Source organism: Chrysochloris asiatica, unplaced genomic scaffold (genome assembly GCF_000296735.1).
Source record: "Chrysochloris asiatica unplaced genomic scaffold, ChrAsi1.0 scaffold00022, whole genome shotgun sequence".
NCBI lineage: Eukaryota > Metazoa > Chordata > Mammalia > Afrosoricida > Chrysochloridae > Chrysochloris > Chrysochloris asiatica.
Window position 1 is genome coordinate 1955070 of NW_006408540.1, and position 23130 is coordinate 1978199.

The 23130-nt window shown below is 38.0% G+C and overlaps 1 protein-coding gene across 2 annotated transcripts in view; it reads right to left on the bottom strand.

The window, feature by feature from the left end:
- TDRD3 (tudor domain containing 3) overlaps positions 1-22331 on the bottom strand; it is a 136076-nt gene extending 113745 nt beyond the window's left edge. The window contains exons 1-2 of one of the 2 annotated variants that reach the window (XM_006837592.1): positions 22254-22331; positions 12851-12916 (exon numbers count right to left, since the gene is read on the bottom strand). The gene's annotated coding sequence lies outside the window, so the exon portion shown is untranslated. The remainder of the gene's footprint in view (positions 1-12850; positions 12917-22253) is intronic. The other variant, XM_006837593.1, reaches the window with a different exon arrangement.
- Between the last annotated feature and the right edge of the window lie 799 nt (positions 22332-23130).

The window sequence follows — 23130 nt, forward strand, 5'->3', positions numbered from 1 at the left end:
CCGTTCATTAAGAAAAATTCTAACAAAAAAGAAAAAAAAAAAAAAGTTTCTTAACTTGATTACCCAAAAAAAAAATCTATGAAAGTATTAGTAGTAGTAGTAAAATACTAGCAACTTTCTCTTTAAGATTATGATCAAAAAGACACTAATTTATTATCCTACAAGATCTATCTAGAGCAGTAAGTTAAAACCACGGAAGATATCAAATCTATAAACATGTTACTGAAAACAGCAAAGCGGCAGAACTTAAGAACACAGGAAAAAAATCATCTGAAAAACTAACATTTACAATAATAAACACAGAAAGTTCCAGAATAAAGATTACAGAAACTTTACTACATATACCCATATATTTCCACTATATACAATTGTCTGAAGGTAATATAGATTGTTATAAATGCTTTGGGAAATAATTTGGCATTATGAAGACAAATGCTCATAGAATACTACCATTCAGTAATTCAATTCTCAAATTTCCTAGACAAGTCCTCACACATGTCCGTCATGAAATATGTCCAAGTTTGTTCCTAGAGGCAGTGCCTCTATTATCAAAAAAGTGAAAATAGCCTGAATGTCCATCAGCAGGAGAATGAATAAATAAAATGTGGTACACCTGTGTGTTTCTGTATACATGAAAGAAAGAAAGAGGGAGAGAGGGAGGGAGGGAGGAAGGAAGGAAGGGAGAGAGGAAGAGGGAATTGAAGTAAATACTGTTAACTGATGTTGCATGGAGGGGACTGTAATCATTGCTATGAAGCAAAATATGATTGGTTGAGTGCAAAACTGGTGTTCTGCCATGTAAGTTATCACTCAATTTACAATAAAAGCTTCAAAGTACTATAAAACAGAATAAAATGTGGCACAGTCACAGAATAATATTATACACAAGAAACTGAATGAACAATGAATATATGCAATATGAACAAATCTTAGAATTTTAACACTGACTGATAAAAACAAGTTTAGCAGATAACCTTATATAATATTTTCTTAAGCTCAACAACAAAAGCAAACAACATATTGTTTATAATAATTGCATACAGAACTTTTAAAATCAAGGAAACACTAAATACAAAATTCCCCAGTGATCTGTTAGGAAATACAGTGGACAGAACAGCACTGTGACGTCCCAATTCTGACACTGGTTGATGCTTCCCAGGAGCTCACTTCATTTACCAAGCTTCAAAACATATATATTTGCATACATCAAATATTACACTAAAATAGGTGTAGTAGTTTACATAATTTTAAATTAATATATTGGATAGTTGACTGAAATGTCAGAAGTACTAGGGAACTAGGTCTGCAATGTATGTATCAAGAAAAACCTTCAAAATCAAACCACAGAATTGGTTTGATGGTAAAGCGGGAGTGAAGGGCAGCCCTGACTTGTAGTATTTGCCAAATTCCCTGGTTTAAATACTTCCACCATTGCCAATTTCAATTACTAATTTAATGTTACCAAACATGAAATCGGCAATAAGCAAACATGAATTGGTAGGAGCAATTCAGCAAACTTCCTACATCCAGCCCTATGCCTGTTTTGTACCACTGACCTGCCAGGTTCTGGACACTTACCCTTTCATTGCTGTAGCTCTTGTCCTAGAAACTCAATCTTGCTGCAACTTCCTTTACTATCAGAGATGATTTGTCATGGCTCCTAGCTTTTTTTGTTTATAACTATCCAAGTCCAACTGTGAAGGAAGCTAGGGAAAAAAGCATCTAGCAATTCTTGTTTCTCTACCGCCACGACTCTTACAAAGAGAAATATCCCCAAACAGAAGACGAGAATTCAGCTTCCAGGAATCATGAATGTCCATTAGAGTTATCTTCTATGAGTAAGAATTAGTCAAGGATTTCATCAAGTACTATTTTCTAGTTTGTTACATACATAAGTTTTCTTTGCTTTCCAAATAGAAATAATTATATTGAACATGGTAAGCAATATATAGATATGCATACGACCAGACATATATATATATATATGAACTCCTGGTATGGCACTGTAGGAGCAACAATGGACTGTGAACTACAAGATAGGCAGTTCAAACCCACCAGCTCCTCCTTGGAAACCCTATACAGGATCACTATGAGCCAGAACCGACTTGATGACACTTAACAACAACAATATAGATTCCTAGTGTGCTGTAGGATAAGCACTGGACTGCAAACCACAAGATAAGCGGTTCAAACCCATCAGGTATTCCTCAGAAACCCTATGAGCTGGAATCGACTCGATAGCACTTAACAACATACACCTATATATACATATATAGAGAGCTATACATGGGAGTCCTGGTATGGCACTGTGGATTAATACACTGGACTGCAAGGTCAGTTTGAACTGAAGGTCGGCAGTTCAAGCTCATCAGCCACTCCTTAACTCAACAGCACTTTTAACAACAACAGACATACATATGCTGCTGTTGTCATGTGCTGTTGAGTCAGTTTCAACTCATAGCAACCCCATGTGAGGAATAGAATTGCCCCACAGGGTTTTCTAGGCTGTAATCTTTACTAGTGTGCTGCAGGTTCATGCACCAGACTGCAAAGCCATTTGAACTGCAATGTCAGCGGTTCAAGCTCACCAGCTGCTCCTCGAAAACCCTATACAGGGTCCTATGGGTCAGAATCGACTTGACAGCACTTAACAACAACAACAACAACAATCTTTACATGAAGGAGCTTTGGTGGCACAGTGGTTAAGTGCATGGCCTAACTGAAAACTCAGCAGTACAAACATACCTGCACAAAAGAAAGATTTGATAGTCTACTTCTATGGAAAAGATTCATAGCCTTGGAAACCCTGTTCTAATCTGTTCTATAGGCTCGCTACAAGTGGAAATCACCTTGATGGTAACAGGTCATCTTTATAGGAGCAGATCTCAAAGTTTTGTCTCCCTCAGCATTACTGAGAGGGTTCAAACCAGCAACCTTTCAGTTAGCAGCTGCAATGCAGTGAGTTATGTAATGTCCTTTCAGCCACTGTCCTTGTAAACTCCCACCAAACAACTTTTTTCCTGATGTTGTTGTTGTTAAGTGCCATCAAATCGGTTCTGACCCGTAGCAATCCTGTATGGGGTTTCCAAGGAGCAGCTGGTGAGCTTGAACCATCGACCCTTGCAGTTCAAATGGTTTTGCAGTCTGACACATTAACCCACAGCGCCACATCAGGACTCTTTTTTGTTTTCCCTGATAGGTCTCAGTAAAAAAAAGGTGGGAGAAGATGCTGACGGATTATTTAATTCAGCTGTGAGTGATTGTTAATAGAGCTTACTGTGATTGGTCAATTTTGTCATCCTGCTGGCTAAAAAATAAGCCATCACAGAAGTAGGAGGAGGACTTCATGGCCATTCAGAAGATAGGGAAAGGAGTAAAGCATTTCTGTAGGATCCCAAGTAAAGCTGATGCCTTTGGGCAGGAGACTCATTTGCAAAGAGGGATGCCTCCAGGCACTTAATTAAAACACTAGGTTTGCTGACCCAAGGAACTAGAGCTGAGTGCCTTCAGGCTGAGGTTTATATCAAAATGCAATGTCCCTGGGGCATTTATCAGCAGCCCTAATAAAATAGCTTTGTAGCACTGCTTAAGCAGGGCAGAGGCCAGGCCAAGGACCTAAGGGCCATAAGGAGGCCTGTCTCTGGGCATGGCAGAGGCAAGGCTATTCTGACTAAAAGAACTGTGCCCTACATTTCTCACCTTGACTTGCAACCTGTTAAATTTCTTAATAAACACTGTAACTGTGAGCATGGTATCTGAGCTCTGTGTAGCCATTAGAAGGAATGATCATGCCCAGCTGAGTAGAGAAGGCTGCGAGAGGAATAGTTGGTGTCATTTTTTCCACAGTAGCTGAACACTTAACCAGTGCACAACCAGGGCTCAGTCATGCCTACTCACTCACTTGCTCCCTCTCTTCCTCTCCCTTCACCTTCTCTTTCTCTAGACGTATAAACATACAAGAATATCCTCCTCCTCAAAGACTTTGAATGTACTCCAATATTGGGATCTGTTCACTATTCCATGCTTGAGAATCACAGTTCTAAAAAACAACCTCTCTGCACCTCACTAAGATGAACCAGCTGACCTTTTGCTATAATCTATCATAGCCTTGGTTGCCCTGTATTCATATTGTTGGCTTTCCTCTCTCAATAGGCTGTGTGCTTCCAAGAAGGTAGGGCTGTCTTATTGATCTCTGAAGTCCTTGCATTTAGCACAAATAGGGCATTTAAGAATTGCTTGATAATTTTCTTTTGTTTTTATTAGAACTTATTTAGCATCCATGAGATATAACAGAAAATATGCCAGGCCCTTTATATAAGTGATTTAACACACCTTTGGAACTACAAAGTATTATTATCCACGTATCCTAAGTGAGCAAACTGAGAGCAGAGAGTAAGTACTTTATCAAAAGTCACTCTGCTAATAAGATGCAGAATCAGGATTTAAACTCTAGTATCTCTCTCTGCTCCGTGGGAGAAAGATGAGGCGTTCTGCTCCTGTAAAGATTAACAGCCTCGGAAACCCTATGCAGAGTCGCTATGAATCAGAACCAACTCCATGGCATATACAACATCTCTCTCTGGTAGCGTACTGGTTACAAATCAGGCTGCGAACCACAAGGTCAGCAGTTCAGATGCTCTGCGGGAGAAAGATGAGGCTTTCTGCTCCTATAAAGATTTACAGCCTCGGAAACCCTGTTCAGGGTCACTATGGGTTGGAACCGACTCGACGGCACTTAACAACAACAATCATCTCTCACACCAAAGCCAAAACTTGCCTTTCTATTGTACCATTCTAAAACCATGATACAATTTCTTACATGCCAAAAACAGATGCAGCAATAAAAGACAATAGGAATATGGACTGTTAATATTTAATCCTACTCAAATGAGGTCAAGAAAATTAGGAGAGTAGTATTCAAGATGGGGTTTGAAAAATAAATAGCAGTTTGCCTGGCAGCTGAGAGAAAGACATTCATTCACATGACATTTAATAATATACCGAAGCAACAAAAGATGCTAAGTTTAGAGAAGCTGCAGTTCCCTCATCTCTTAGGTAAAAGGGAAGAGAGTTAGAATTTCCATTGTTTAGTGCTGTCCTACAGATTACATGAGATATCACATAAAGGCATTTAGCATGGGAACTGGCACAGAATAAGCTCTGAATAAATGGCAGAAGAAGAAAACAAAGATGATCATCATGATGATTTTACTAAAAACAGTTCTCCTAAATAAATTAAGGACTTGGTGTAGCAAGGAGATCAACAAAGCAGATCAAAAGCATCAAAGGCACAGAAATAAACAATTTTGGAAAGGTAGCCCCTAAGTGTATCTGAAATTTTTCAAGTGGGGTCAGATCAAAAGTAATAAAATCTTCTGAATCATAAAGATTGTGGTACTTTTATTAGAAGAAGATCCCTTAGAAATTTTTTTAATAGTGTAAGGCAGATTCCTGGTAATTTAGAAATGAATAAAATCATCGTTAAGTAGGTTTTCCCAAATTTGGGGTTCCTTCAAAGTTTAAAAACACATCAATTTATACATAAAAATCACAGCAGAATTCCACATCTCTATCCTTCTCTCTCTAGCTTTCTTCTCTTCCCTGAGGGAGAAAAAAAAATTAAGTAAGGGAAACAGTTTTGTTATTCAATTACCAAAAAAAGTATATGTCTAATATCTGTTTTTTGTACCTTTTTTCTTAAACTCCACAAAAATTCTCATAAATAATTACCAATTAACAATTCTAGGGGGGAAAAAATAAGTCATAAGAGTTTATTCTGTCTCATAGACACCTATGTTGTTGTTAAGTGCCGTCGAGTTGGTTCCGACCCACAGCGACCCTGTATAGGGTTTCCGGGGAGCGGTTGGTGGGCTTGAACTGGTGACCTTGCAAATCTAACCAACTTTGCTGTCCAGCACGTGAACCCACAACGCCACACCAGGACTCCATAGACACATATGTTGTTGTTGATGAGTGCCATCGAGTTGGTTCAGACCCTTAACAACCCTTTTACGAGGAGCAGCTGGTAAGCTTGAACCACCGACCTTATAGTTTAAGCCAATTCTGTAGTCAAGCGCATAAAGCCACAGCACACCAGGACTCTGTAGATACCTATAGGACACAGTGAAACTACTCCATAGGTTTCCAAAGCTGTAAATATTAACGGAAGCAGAATGACTCATCTTTCTCCCAGAGTGGTTGGTCAGTTCAAACCGTCGACCTTTCCATTAGCAGTCCCATGCTTAACTCACTGTGCCACCAAGGCTATTTGTGGTTGTTGTTGTTGTTATTGTATGCCATGGAGTCGGTTTCGACTCATAGCGACCCTGTACAGGGTTTCCAAGGCTGTAAATCTTTACGGGAGCAGACCGCCTCATCTTTATCCCACGGAATAATTGGTAGTTTCGAACTATTGACCTTGAGGCTCGCAGCCCAATTCATAACCACTACACTACCAAAAAATTAGAATTTCAGTAATTCATTTTTCTGAAAAATAAAAGTACATATTTAAAAGAAACACTGGGAAATTGTATTAAATTAACATATGGAAAACATAACATGATTTTGTTTAAATTAAAACTAGTTTCAATTATTTTTCTTTAAAAAAAGTCCAATTTCTAGACTAAAGGCATTAATTTCTCATTTTAAAGGCAGTGTCTCCATCTAGTGGTCAGTGTTGGTACTGCAAAGCTGTGAGACCATCACTTCTGTTTGTTAGATATTCGGTTTAACTTATAGTTTCACGTTTTAAAAGACTTATACAGCATGTCAGAGTCCTGGTGTGGCGCTGTGGGTTAATACATTGGGCTGCAAAGTCGGTCTGAGACACAAGGTCGATGGTTCAAGCTCACCAGCCACTCTTCAGAAACCCTATTCAGATGGGTCAGAACTCACTCAATGGCAGGTAACAACAACAAATTCATGTCAGTCCTAAAATTTACATATTGAAAAAAAAAAAAAAAAACACAGAACTGAGAGCCTTTCTTGTGAGGGTTCCACAACACAGTATAAAGTATCACATAGCTGTACTGGTCACAAAATATTTTCACATGAAATTATATTAAATTAAATTAAATTATAATTGACTTCTATACCCTGAATCAGGTTAAAATAACCACAGCAAAACAGTAAATTTAATGAGGAATATGAAAAGTACTAAGTAATTTAAGATAAAGTATGGCTTTACTTCCTCTTTGTCATGCTTTTTTCCATGATTAAAACTTATGTTACTAACGATTTAGGACTTTTTAGTAACTGAACAATTAAAAGTCTGCCTTGACAAAAACAGAAAATAAGTTGCAAAATATGGCTACCCCAAGATACATTTCTCCACTCTCACAATGTTGATGGCTTAATAAGCAAACAAGAACAGCCTAAGGAAAAATGTAGCCTAAGTTTGGACACCACTTTCCCATTTTCACCATTTGCTTTCAATCTGTCTGAATCTTTACATGTTGGGGAACCTTTTTCTGTCAAAATTTATAACATCATTCACAGGCCATACAAAAGTATCAACTTAAAAATTATTTGGTCAAACATTTAATTAACTTCTGTTATGGCACTGTGGGATAAAGCAGTGGAGATCGCAAGTTTGAACTGCAACATCGGCAGTTCAAAGCCACCAGTCATTCTTCAGAAACCCTATGTAGGGTTGCTATGTGTTGGAACCAACTTGAAGGCACTAATAACTATGTAATGGCTGGAACTGTGATTACCTTGGCAGGGCATACCAATTGATTTCATGAGCCTTATACAGCTCGCAGGCTGGATGTTCCCAACCCCTGGTTTAGGGAAACAATATGAAGAAAATTTAAGAATTGCAAAATACCTTAAGAACAGAATCAGAGAAAAGAGAAAAGGACCTGACAGTTGTTGTTTTTGATGTTTGGTGCTGTTGAGTGAGTTCCGAATTAGAGTGACCCTAGGCGGCATAGAAGTAAACACTGCCCAGGCCTCCATCATCCTCACAATTGTTGCTACAATTGAGTCCATTGCTGCTGCCACTGTGCCAATCCATCTCATTGGGAGTCTTCCTGTTTTTCATATATCCTTCATTAAACTAAGCATGATGAACATGTCTGAAGTATGAGAGGTGAAGTCTAGCCATGCTGGCTTCTCAGGAGCATTCTGGCTGTACTTCCAACACAGATTTGTTGTTCTTCCGGCAGTCCACATTCTTCTTCAATACTGTAACTCAAAGACATCAGTTCTTCTATGGTCTTCATTACTCACTATCCAGTTTTCACATGTATATGAGGCAAGTGAAAATACCATGGCTTGGGTCAGGTGCACCTTAGTCATCAAACTGATCTCTTTGCTCTTGAACATTTTAAGTGGTCTTGTGCAGCAGATTTACCTAACGCAATACCATCGCTTGATTGCTTGACTGCTGCTTCTATAAGTGCTGATGATGGATCCAACCAAAATAAAGTCTTGAACAGCTTCAATCTTGTCTCCATTGACCGTGATGTTATTTAATGGTCTGGTGGTAAGGATTTTCATTTTCTTTACATTGAAGTACAATCTATATTGAAGGATACAATCCATCCCTTTAATCTACCTCTTTAATCTTCATCAGCAAGTATTTTAAGTCCTCTAAACTGTTATTTACATTTTTGGCATTCTTTTTCCCAAAATAATTTACTAAGACTTCAGTGTCTCAAACCCTAAGTAAGAATGATCTTCTGAAGACCTTACACCAGCCTTAGAACAGAGATGTAAATTTAATAGGACCAGCACAGAGTCAATGACATAGCCACAGAGGACTAGAGTGGAGAGTGAAGCATCCAGCTGATAAGAAGAGAGGGCATCTGTACAAGAACACCCACACTTGCAGATAATACCCATTTGACTTGGCTTCAATGACTGGATGATCAAAGCTCAACCAGAAGAAGAAAGAAGAGAAAAAAAAAGAATAATCTGATACAATTTGATGAACTTGACCTACACCTGTGGATGCAGTAGTTCAAAAGAGGGAACAAGTCCTTACAGCAAGAATCATTCCCACCCCCTCAATACACAAAGTAGACAGGGATGGGCAACTTGGACATTGGCTACCCAAAATGGGGGGTGGGGGGGCAACAACGGTAAGAAGTGACTGGCTTACAAACTTTCAAGAGGAAACCTAAATCCAGAGGGCCTGGAGGAAGGTAGAATCTCCAGTGAGTAGTATCCAATCTGTCTAAGCGGGGCTGATGAAATGAAATGCAGACGGGTCTCTTGTGATACAATAGTGAATAATTGTTATCAGGACTGATTGTGAGGGTCGGAAATGTAAAGGGAGACATTTTATAGCAAGGAGGGGAATGATTAACTTTCCAGTCTAGGAGTAGAGGTCCCTAGGACCATCAACAGAGAAGAGCAGAGAGAGGGACCCTACCCAGAGAAGCAGTGATGCCTGAGATGGAGGCAGAGACTATGACGTGGAGCAATAGAGCAGCTGGGGACTTTAGATCCAGAGAGGGAGAGCGACTGTGTTCTGAAGACCGGGGATGGGGGGTGGAGGGGTGGGGAGGCAGGTTGATGATGCATGGAGGGGCCTGTAACCATGGCAATGAGACGATATATGATAGAATGAATATAAAACTAATGTTCTCCCATATAAACTATCACATAATTCACAGTAAAACATTAAAAAAAAAAAAAAAAATTAACAGGACCAGGATTTTCTTCTCTTAACTACAGACCTACCATCCTTATCACCTGTGCAAACATCCATCAACTCTCCATTCTTCCTTTCTACTCTGAAATACTCACATGCTGAAAACTGAAGTTATCAAAGTTTTATTAATTATGAGAAGTCATTATAATTAATAAAACTTACATAATACCAGTTAAGCATTCAATTTTGGTCACTCAAGAAGAAAGTTAAAGGCCCTTTTCTACATCCCTTTAATCCACCTCTAAAGAGGACTACTGATCTGTGGTGAAACTACAGTACACTGCATTGAGCCTCAAGCCTAGAGACAGAGCTTCCAAGGCTGTTAGAAACAGGACACATGAACGAAGTCCTCTCCAAGAGACCCCAAAAGGCTGGTGGAGGCAGTTCTTACTAGCAAGTGGCCTCCTCTCTCATCATGTCAAGATGCACACATACTGCTTGGATTGTGTTTACTGTTCCCATAGAGAACTGTTGTACTCATTGTCCCTATCCAAGGTTGGTCACCTAATCAGGGCTTTCTAGGTGTACTCCCCAGACCAGCAGCATCAGCATCTCATACAAACTTGATCAAAATAATTCTTGGACTTCACTCCAATCCCACAAAATCAGAAACTCAAGAGGGGCAGGAGATGGGGCCTACCCTCCTTGTGATTCCGGTGCCCAATGACTCTGAGAAAAATGACCATAACCAAAAATTAAATGTGAAGAACCTGGAGAGTACTCTAACAAGAACAATGAAGATTAATAAAAAGCTCAAGACTGAGAATAAACAAAGGTACCAAAATAGATGGCTTTATCAAAGAGAAGCCTGTAGGGGTTACAGTCAAAGTCTTCAGTATATGAAGAATTATTCACATAGGAAGGTAACCAGATGTTCTTCATTTCCCCTGAGGGAAGATAACAAAGACATTACTAGTGTTAATTTGCAGCATACAAGAAACTGACACTAAAATATAAAGTTTGCTGACACAAAATGTTGTTAAACATAACATGGATTACTAAGTCAAGCTGCAGTACCTTCTTCTAAGTATCTGCCTCAAAACTGGAGTAAGTTAGACACTCTCTTATGGTTCTTTCTAGACCCAGGAAGGCATCTTTTGCATAAATGAACTAATATTAGAAAATGAGAAAAATACATGTTGCTGTCATTAAGTGCCGTTGGGTTGGTTCTGACAGACAGTAACCCTGTATAGGGTTTCCAAGGAGCGGCTGGTGGGTTTGAACTGTTGACCTTGCGATTAATAGTCCAGTGCCAATAGCACCACAGCGGGATTCCACTATGATGGTGGTGATTATGTGCCATGGAGTTGGTTCTGACTCATAGCAACCTTGTATAGGGTTTCCGAGGCTGTAAATCTTTACAGGAGTAGAAAGCCTCATCTTTCTCCCACGGAGCGGCTGGTAGTTTCAAACCACTGACCTTAAGGTTCGCAGCCCGATTCGTAACCACTACGCTACCAGAGCTCCTTATAGTCCTTTGTAAATAATTTCTAAAACATCTGAGGTGTAATAAGTACTTTAAAGTATCAGACATTAAAATGGTAAGAATATTATTTAAATACAAAACGTATGTTAAAAAGTATGTTAAAAAGTACAGCTAATGATGTACCTTGATTATCTTAATCATTCAAGAAGTGACTAATAGCACATGACTAAATTGTCTGACACAATTTACATATATTTTCAAATGAGAAAAAAATTAAACTTAAATGAATAAGAAAAGACTAGTTGTTATCTAAAAATATATCCTTATATTTTTAAAAAATCAACAGCTGAAAATATTTGTGCATGAACACATGTATGTTTAATGCAGTATATATGTTTTGCCAAATTTCTTCTATTAGTCTCTCATGATCTTACCCTTTTAGACTAACAAGTTCATTAAATAAACACTGTTTTTAAATTCTGTAAAGTTGGTTTCCACTTGTAGCAACCCTGTATAGGATTTCCAAGGCTATAAATCTTTTTAGGAGCAGAAAGCCTCAAAGTTCTGCCATGGAGCTGACCTTGTGGTTCACAGTCCAGTACTTATCATATAGAGCCACCATGCTCCACTAAATAAACATAATAGAAACAAAAATAAAAACTAATAAGCACTTGACCTGGCTTCAATCGCTGGATGATCAGAGCTCAACTAGAAGAAGAAAGATGAAGATAAAAAGAGTAATCTGATACAATTTGATGAACTTGACCTATACCTCTGGATGCAGTAGTTCAAAAGAGGGAACAAATCTTTACAGCAAGGATAATTCCCACCCCCTCGATACACAGGGTAGACAGGGATGGGAAATTTGGACATTGGCTACCCAAAATGGGGGGGCTACAAAGGCAATAAGCAACTGGCTGACAAGCTTTCAAGAGGGACCCTAGATCCAGAGGGCATGGAGGAAGGTAGAATCTCCACTGAGTAGTATCCAATCTGTCTGAGCGGGGTTGATGAAAGGAGATGGGGATACATCTCTTGTGGTACAACAGTGAATAAATAGTTATCAGGACTGACTGAGGGTTGGAAATGTAAAGGTAGACGTTTTACAGCAAAAGGAGGGGAGTGATTGACTTTGCAGTCTAGGAACGGAGGTCCCTGGGACCATCATGGGAGAAAAACAGAATGCGGTACCCTACCCAGAGAAACAGTGACACCAGAGATGGAGGCAGAGACGATGACATGGAGAGATGGAGAGGCTGGGGACTCTGGACCCAGAGAGGGAGAGGGGCTGTGTGCTGACAACCGGTGGGGGGGGGGAGGACAAGCTTGCAGAGTATACCCTTTGGTTGGTTGATGATGATGCATGGAGGGGATGAAATGAAATGATATACGATAGGATGAATGTAAAGCTAATGTTCTCTCATGTAAACAATCACATAATTCTCAATAAAACATTTAAACAAAAAAAAAAGGAGAAACTGTTCTTTTCCTGAGGTCCAATAATACCCAATGATAGTCTCATATGTAAACAGTGTTTTAAAAATGAAACATGTTTTTTTCTTTTTCAAATTTTGAAAATCACCAAACGTTTAATCCAACAATTTACCACATGTACATGAATTCACTGTAATGACAACTTAGTGACCCCTTCATCTCCAAAACATTCCTTTGCAGGTGCAGTTTTTTGTATTTAATAAAAAAATGATTCTCGATACACAGAACTTAGGAAGTTAGCTACCTTAGGAAGGTAATGTTTTCTTTACCTTTTCTACCTTTCCGCCATTGATATCACTGGGGAGGAACTTCTTGCCAATTGTTCTCAGATCTGTCTAAAATAAAAATATCATTATTAAAATACAATCAGGTAAGAATAAAAAAACAATGAAGTTACTTAAGGGTTTGTAGATTAAAATGTATATAAATGTCTACTGATTTTGAGACACATACATATACAGTAGTTCCTTCTTAACTGTTGATCATTCAACCAACAACAAAATGAAAATATTATTTCAAAAAAACCAATTAAGTGGCCAAAACAATCCCTCAGAGGCTAAAAGGGAGGGTAAAGTGCTATTTACATTGTATAGGGTTAAAAGTAACTTGTTGTTGTTGTTGTTTTAAGTGCCTCTGAGCTAGTTCTCTGTATAGAGTTTCCAAGGAGCAGCTGGTGAATTTGAATCACCAACGATGTGGTTCAAACTGACCCTGGGGTCCAGTGCTTATCCTAGAGCACCAACCCAGGACTCTGACAAGCTATCTAGAAATGATGTAAAGTATACGGAAAAATGTGTATAGATTATATGCAAACATTACACCATTTTATGTAACGGATTTGAGCATCCACAGATTTAGGTATCTAAGGAACTCTGGTAGCATAGTGGTTACGAGTCGGGCTGCTAACCTCAACGTCAGCAGTTCGAAACTACCAGCTGTTCCGTGGGAGAAAGATGAGACTTTCTGTTCCCATAAAGATTTACAGCCTCGGAAACCCTATGCAGGGTCACTATGAATAGAAATCAACTCCACGGCACACCACCACCACCATACCACTACCGCAGCAGTTGTGAAACATCTTCCACAGATATAAAGGAATGACTAATCAATCTTGCAAATGATGTAAAGTTCAATACATAATGCTGCTCAGTGTGCCAGTGAGTTGAATATAAGGGAACTTCAAACATGTCATAGAAAAATTTCATTATCTTTTAATTTCATGTTTCCTCTTTTTCACACACTCTTGTAGTAATACATACTTTCAATTCCAGTCATATTTCTTTAGGTAAAATTTTAACATACTATTCTCTAAAATCCAAAGCTTGTTTTTATTAAATTATAATCTTACCTAAAAAAATGAATGACACAATCCAAACTTAAATGATTGCTTTTGAATATACAGCCATACTATTTGTTTACAATTGACCCTATATAATTTTGACATACAGATAGATGAAAATACATAATTCTATAAGCTGTGAGATCCATAACATAATAAAGCTATATAAAGAGTCCAGGGAAGGTGGTGCTGGCATTTGTGTGCCATCAAGTCAGCTCTAACTCAGACAGCCCCCTGTATACAGTATCCAAGACTGTAAATCTTTGTTGTTGTTATGTGCCGTGGAGTCGGTTGCGACTCATAGCAACCCTGTCCAGGGTTTCCGAGGCTGTAAATCTTTACAGGAGCAGAAAGCCTCATCTTTCTCCCACAGAACAGCTGGTAGTTTCAAACTGCTGACCTTGCAGTTCACAGCCCGATTCATAACCACTACGCTACCAGAGCTCCTTTACAGGAGTAGAAATCCTCATCTTTCTCCCATAGAGCGACTGGTGGATTAGAATTGCTGACCTTGTGGTTAGCAGCCCAACATGTAATCACTACATGACCAGGGCTCCTTATTCCAGGGAATAATACCACTAAAACAGCAAACAAATTATAGTAAGATTCAACTATATTGTTAAGTGTCATCGAGTCAGTTCTGACTCATAAAGACCCTGTATAGGGTTTTTGAAGAGAAGCTGGTGAGCTTAAGCCACCAACCTTGCAGTCCAGCGCATTAACCCACAATGCCACACCATCTGCTTAAACAAATTACACAAATAGAAGGCAGTTAACAAATGACTTATATGAAAAAATAGAAGTACATCTTACTCGGCAAACCAAAGCAATACATAAAAAGGATAATGGAATAGCATAAACAGTCAAAGCCATTTCTGACATAAAAAGAAAACTTCCACTACTAGTCTACATAAGAGAACACTTAAAGATTGTGAACTCTTATGGAAGTGAAACCCAAAGGAAAGGTAAGAAATCTTACTCAGATGAAAAGTATTACTATTCATGAAAAAAAACCAATTATTTAAATTAAGAAATTAACTGGGTGTTTGAGATAGTAATGATGGATTAATAACTATGGCTTTGTTTTTCCTTAAACAGTAACTCTTTGTGGCCTTCCTTAAGTGAGAATGATAGAAAACTTACTTACAGCGCATTTAATCACATAACTTATAAGGGAGAAATTTAGGTTAGAGTTGAGGGGAAAACATCAGATGATTAAAAGTTATGTGATATAAACTGAATACATAAGGACAGAAAGGAGAGTCTTCTTTGAATATCTACAAGATATTTGTTGTTGTTGTTGTTGTTGCTAAGTACCTTGGAGTCAGTTCCGACTCATAGTGACCCTACACAGGGTTTCCAAGGCTGCAAATCTTTACGGGAGCAGAAAGCCTCATCTTTCTCCTGTGGAACAGCTGGTAGTTTCGAACTGCCGACCTTGAGATTAGCAGCCCAATTCGTAACCACTATGCTACCAGAGCTCCTTATACACTGTGATGTTGTTGTTGTTAAGTACTGTGGAGTCAGAGTCAGTTCCAGTTCCAACTCATAGTGATCCTGCACAGGGTTTCTGAGGCTGTAAATCTTTACGGGAGCAGAACGCCTCATCTTCCTCCTGCAGAACTGCTGGTAGTTTCAAACTGCCAATCTTGAGGTTAGCAGCCCAATTTGTAACCACTACGCTACCAGAGCTTCTTATGTGAACTTGACTGGGCCAGGATTCTCAGTGATCTGGCAGTTGAGATGTAGCTATCTATCCCCCCATTAAGTGATGTGATGTGATAAACCAATAAAGGATTAAGGGTGATTGACTCCACCCTTAGTCCCACTACCACCCTTTTGTAATTTATGGGAGATTCCCAAGGATGTGGCATGCAACACCTTTTATCTTACAAGAGAAAAAAGGCGAAAGAAATGAGCAGAGAAGGAGAGATCTACTACCACTAAGGCAGAAGACCCAGAAGTGGAGTGTGTCCTTTGGGCCAAGGTCCCAGCACTGTGAAGCTGCTAAATCCTGAGGAAGATAGATGCCAAGACACATAAAGAACTCTAAGGAATGCTGGACCTACAGATTTTGAAATGAGACAAGGTTCTTCATCAGAGTCAAGCTGACACAAAATCTTAACTGTCACATACTCCATTGTGAAATATTCTTATATAGTCAACCTAAGACACTAGCATATAAATTACACGATGTCCACCAATCCTTCCAGTCTCTTAAATTATAAACAGTGCCTCAGGTTCTATGCCTGTTCACTTTGAAAATTCTGACTAGTACAATAGTTAAGAACACTTCATTCACCATTGTTGTTGTTGTTAGGTGCCATCGAGTCGGTACTGTCTCATAGTGACTCTTTGCACAACAGAATGAAACACTGCCCGATCTGGGCCAACCTCACAATTTTTGTGACGCTTGAGCCCACTGATGCTGACACTTTGCCAATCCATCTAGCTGGGGGTCTTCCTCTTTTTTCCTGATCCTCCATCTTACCAAACATGATATCCTTCTCCAGTTATTGGTCCCTCCTGACAATGTGTCTGAAGTATGAGAGAGTAAGTTTGGCCATCCTGGCTTCCAAGGAGCATTCTGGCTGCACTTCTTCCAACACAGATCTGTTAGTTCTTTTGGCAGCCCGTGGCACTTTCAATATTCTCCCTCCAACACCATAACTCAAAAGCTCAATTCTTCTGTGGTCTTCCTTATTCACTGTCCAGCTTCTGCATGCATATGAGGTGATTGAAAAATACCATGGCTTGGGTCAGGAGCCCCTTAGTCCTTAAGCTGACATCTTTGCTCTTCAACACTTTAAAAAGGTCTTGTGCAGCAGATTTGCCTAATGCAATACGTCCTTTGATTTCTTGACTGCTGCTTCCAAGAGTGTTGATGGCTGATCCAAGAAAAATGCAGTCCTTTACAACTTCAATCTTATCTTGTTGATCAGAATGTTGTTTATTGGTCCAGTGGTGAGGATTTTTGTTTTCTTTACATTGAGATGTAATCCATACTGAAGGTTATGCTCTTTGATCTTCATCGGTAAGTATTTTAAGTCTTCTTCATTTTCAGCAACCAAGGTTGTATCATCTGCATATCACAGGTTATAACTGGTATATGCTTGACTGCAAAGTCAGTTTGAACCACAAGGGCCTTGTTTTAAGCATATCAGCTTTGCATATTCAAATCCTGATACCAAATTTTTCTTCATGTAACCCAGCTTCTCAGATTATTTGCTCAGTATACAGGTTGATGGTCAAAGAATATAACCTTGTCACACACATTTCTTAATGTTAAGCTATTCAGTGTTCCCATGTTTTGTTCGAACAACTGCCTCTTGGTCCAAGTACAGATTCCTCATGAGCACAATAAAGTGTTCTGGAATGCTCAGACTTCACATTGCTGTCCATAGCTTGTCATGATCCACATAAGCGAAAACCTTTGCATAGTCAATCAAGCACAGGTAAACATCTTTCTGATATTCGCTGCTTTCAACCAAGATCCATCGGACATCAGCAACGATATCCCTCGTTCCACGGCCTCTTCTGAATCCACCTTGAACCTCTGGAAGTTCTCTGTCAATGTATGCTTGCAGCCATTTCTGTATTACCTTTAATAAAACTTTTTACTCACTTGAGATATCAAAGAGATTGTCTGATGATTCTTACTCTAGATCTTCCTATATTCTGGTTGTTTTGAGTATTAAAAGTGAGTACACACGAAGCACAATGACAGGCAAAGAGCATTCAGTGGATGCTTTGTTGTTAGTGCTGTTGAGTCAGTTCTGACCCACAGCTGTATAGAAGCAGCTGGTATGCTTGAAACACGGCCCTTGTGGTTCAAACTGACTTTGCAGTCCAGCGCATAAATCCATGGTGCCACACCTAGCTAGCATGATTATTTCAGAGAATACAAAAAAATCAACAATATTATAACATTTTGTTTTCAATCACTTTAACATGAATAAAACCTACGGAGTCATTGATACAAGTGAAGGCATGGTTTTGAAATCACTCAAAGGCTGAAATATTTATCAGTAATCTAGGTATGATTCAAAACTAAATTAAGGTTCAATAGTGAGTAACTGTTATCATGACTGATTGCAATTGTTGCAACTGTAAAGGTAGACATTTTGTGGCAAAAAGAGGGGAGTGGTTGATCTTGCAGTACAGGAGTGGAGGACCCTGGGACCATAAAAGGAAAGAGTGGGGGCCCTACTGCATCTCAATTGTAGGACCCTATTCAGAGAAGGAGTGATGCCAGAGATGGAGGCAGAGATGATGACGTGGAGAGATGGAGTGGCTGGGGACTCTAGACCCATGGAGGGAGATGGGCTGTGTGCTGGCAGCCGGGGGTAGGCTTGCAGGGTATGCCCTTTGGGCATTTCAATTATTGCATATTCCTGAGTGTTTGGGTGCACATCCAATAAAAACAAGAGGTAATAAAAGCAAATACTATTGAATGGAAGGGATTGTAATCATGGCAATTAAACAAAATACAGTAGGATAAGTGTAAAGCTGATGTTCTCCCATGTAAACTATCACTCAATTCACAATAAAATTTTTTTGAAAAGCAGGAATAGTCTTTAAATTTTTCTTACAATGTATAAAACATCCACCTACATGCACATACATATGCATGTACCCACACACACACAAAATAATTATTCACGTATGCTAAAATGAGTATCTAGCAGATCATTAACATATGATATGTTGAGTGCCTTCCTGTCAGTTCTGACTCATACAACTGACCTGATAAAAGATTTCCAAGGAGCAGCTAGTGAGTCTAAACCACCAAACCTATGGTCCAAATCAACCTTGTGGTGCAGTGCTTTATACCACAGTGCCACACCAGGACTCCATCTACAATACTGAAGCTTAAAATGTTTTAATAACCTATTTTTTAAATTATTATACATAGAGTTCATTGATTTAAGACTGGACTACCTTCTTTTTCTCTGAATAATTCAGGTATTTGTGCAAAAATAGTAGATGCTTAATATCTATTGTTGTTGTTGTTAGCAACCCTGTACAGGGTTTCCAAGGAGCAGCTGGTGAGCTTGAACCACCACTTTGCAGTTCAAACAACTTTGAGTCTGATGCATTGGCCCACAGGGCCACACCAGGACTCCTAATATGTATTACATTTCTTAATATTCTTGTTCTCCTTTTATAGAATACAAAGTTAATTACTCTCCTTCTTCATATAAAAATGCAGAAAATAGTTAACAGAGCAGGCTGAACTTGCTCTCTTTAGAAGAGCCTGCTCACAATGGTGACGCTAGGCTGGCATCTAGAAATCTGACACTTTAACCATTCCCTCCTGGGTCGGAACTGACTCAATGGCACTTAACAACAACAACAACCTGAAAGTGTGGGTCACTGTTTGTACAGCAATGTGATTTATAGTGAACACCTGCACTTTTTTTTTTTTTTTTGGGGGGGGGGGGAGTTTGGAATTTTGCTATGTCTAGGCAGAAGATATTTCATGACCAATAAAATCAAAGCTGTGGGGACTGAGTATGTAACAGGCTTCCCTGGGCAGAAATATTGTACAGATGTCACTGTGGTTTTCCTTGCTACAGAAAAGCACAAGTTCAGTGTGACCCTTCATGGGAGGAACAGAACATAAGAAAGCTTGTACATGGGTTTTTCCACATTTTTGTGTCTTTTTCCACCATTGATCCTGCTGTGTATGCTTTCTCTGTAATAAACGTTGTTGTTTTTGTTAGGTGCCCTTGAATCAGTTATGACTCATAGCAACCCTGTATAGGATTCCTGCAGAGCAGCTGGTAGGTTCAAACCGCCGACCTTTTCATTAACTGTCCAGTGCTTATCCTATAGTGTCATACCAGGACTCCATAATAAACATTAGTAATGAATATATGCTGAATCCCATGAGTTCTCCTAGTGTATCATCAAACAGCTGAGTGGTCATGATGACCCACAAAACATAGTCCCACACAGCAATTATCTTCCTGTTGGTTGGCTGGTTGGTTGGTTATGTGCCATGGAGTCAATTCTGATTCATAGTGACCCTGTACAGGGTTTTCGAGGCTTTAAATCTTTATGGAGGCAAAAATCCTCATCTTTCTCCTGCGGAACAGCTGGTAGTTTCGAACTGCTGACCTTGCTGTTCGCAACCACTACGCTACCAGAGCTCCTTATTATCCTGTTAGATATAAAAAATAATACCACAATTAAGATATCCAATTTTTACAGTAAATATTATGTTACATTATAAAGAATCATTAATACAAGTCTTTCTCAACTAGCAATTAATAAAACCATGGTCACTCAAAAGTTGAAAACAATTCAACAGACCATTCTAAATGCCAGATTCTATTAAACAGTGATACTCTTGAAAAGGAAATGATTTGTTTGGTGTGAATTTCATCCTGATGAAAAAAAATTTTGTTTTCTTCATGGGTCATAACAGCTTTCGATTGGGATGTGTTAACTACATATATCAGAAAAATTATAAAGGCAAATTAATTCATTCAGAAATAGTTATTCGGGATCTCGTGTGCACTGCACAAATACGCCCTCTTGATTAGCTTAGTTTCACAAACAGTTATAGCTAGAGTTCACTGCTATGTAAATATATAAAGACTTGCATAATAGGTGTGTATTTTACATAAGTATACAAATAAGAACAGCGGAAGACTGTCACAAAATTGCTTTCCTACAAGTTATACAAAGTTTTCTTTTCTGAAATAAACAAGGAAATAAGGTAGAGTTCTTTACAACAGTATTAAAAAGTAGAATTCACTCATCTGCATGCAAATCAAACAAGTTGAAGTACCTAGGGACTAAGGGCTATTACTATTTGTACTAAAAAAAAAAAAAAAAAGTATAATTTCTAACTACTGCTTACTCTAAAATTCTTTAGTTTTTCATTGATTAAAAACCTAAACATGCAATTCAGAAAAAAAAAATTTTTTTTTAATCTTATTAAATAAATTTTTAATGATAAGCTTAGATAAGTTTTTACCTAAACTCAAATTTAATTATATAAGTTAAGTAATTTTAAAGAAGCTAAACGGTTATACAATTACATTTTTAAATAATCTTCTCAGTGTTGGTCAACTCTGCTTTCCATTATACCTGTTTTCCACTGATATGATAGAATTGTCAGAAAAGAATTCTTATTAATTTCACATTTGTTGTTGTTAAGTGCCTTCGAGTTGGTTTTGACCCACAGCAACCCTGTATAGGGTTTCCAAGGAATGGCTGGTAAGCTTGAACCACTATCTAGCAGTTCAAATGGTTTTGCAGTCTGGTGCCTTAACCCACAGTGCCACACCAGGACTCCTATTAACTTCATTTGTTGTTGTTGTTAAGTGCCATTGAGTCAATTCTGACCCACAGCAACCCTGTATAGGGTTTCCAAAGAGCAGCTGGTGAGCTTGAACCACCGACCTTGAAGTTCAAATGGCTTTGCAGTCTGGAGCATTAACCCACAGCACCACACCAGGACTCCATTGATGACATTAAAATGTAAAAAATGTGTTTATTAATAAACTATTATTCAAAAGGTAATATGAAAATTTATCACAGGAGTACTAAGGTATTGAAAAGAGTATAATTTACTTATATTTCTATTTTTTAAAAAATAAAATTAAAGATAATCCCAATTATGAGAAAGAGAATGATAGACTGGAGAGATACATACATGAAAATGTTAGAAATTAATTAAAAGTAGATTGAGTTTTCATGTTTTGCTTTTCTATATTTTCTCAAGTTTCCTACAATTTGGATGTATTACTTTACCATCGTAGCACTGTAGGATAAGCACTGGACTGCTAACCGCAAGGTCTGCAGTTCAAATTCACAAGTCGCTCCTTGGAAATCCTAGATAGGGTGGTCATAAGTCAGAACCAACTCAATGGCACTTAAAAACAACAACTTTTATCATTAGGGACAGTTACTTTGAAACAATATATCCACTGTCAAAATGCAATAACATATACTTTCTACATAAATTAAATGACATTTTAAAAATGAGTATGGCCAATTTTCACTGCTATTATATACATAAACTGTGACATTCTATAGCTGATCACTGTTTTTTTTTTTAAAAAGTAGCATTGACTGCATTTTTTGTTTTTTTTTTCATCAGATTCTGCATATAATAAATGCTAAACATATATTTCTAATAAAGTTAGCTGATTTGAGATCACCAAATTCAACAAATATCACTACAACTTATAATACACAATAAAAATGAATGGCATTCTCACTATTACTTATCATAAAACCTAATGCAGTCCATGAGAAGTTTCTCATGAATACAGCTTCCAGATTATAAGTATTTATAAATTAATAAAATGACCTACATTGAGAGCAATCGGGATGATGTCATTTATATTGACTTTGTCAGGAGAACTTATACAAGCTTCAATGCCTTCATCTGAAAGATACCTGTTAAAATAAAATAAATGGATTAATATTTACTACAATACTAATAATTTTATTAAAATCAAAATTATCTTAAATCTACATACAATTCTGTTCTCTCATTAAAAAGTGTTTCTACTCCAAACACTGGTAAGGCACTGAGGGCTAATGCATCAGACTGCAAAGTCTTTTGAACTTCAAGGTGGGTGGGGTTCAAGCTCACCAGCTGCTCCTTGGAAATCCTATACAGGGTCGCTATGGGTCGGAATCGACTCAACGGCACTTAACAACAATAACAACTCCAAACACTAGAGGAAAAAGTACTGGATTGCCCCCATTTATTTGTTATTTCTGATAGAAGATAATGGAAAATAGATTATTTTTTCCTCTTTTGTATCCTTTCTAATAATATTATGTGACTTCTGCACAAGGCTGTTTAAAGGTTGACATACTTCTTAAAGAATGCATTTGGTAACAATAAATTCTTAAAAGGATTGAGAGATGATATAAAAAATAGAAGTGATCATAGACTATAAATATTTGCAGCAAACTAAGATTATTAATAGTTAATAAAGTTAATGTCTTTATTAACCTGTTAATTTTCCAGTTTGCCATGCAATGTATTTCTTTTTTTTTTTTTTTTAATGGATTTCTCTTATACATAGAGTTTCTGCCAAAATGATCTGTAGGTCACAATCTAGATTTAAAACAACAACAAAAAACAAAGGTTAGTCAGTTATGCAAAAAAGGTATATAAAACCACCCCAAAAGAATTAAATGATCTTGGTCAATTATTTTCTTTAATTAAATGGTCGA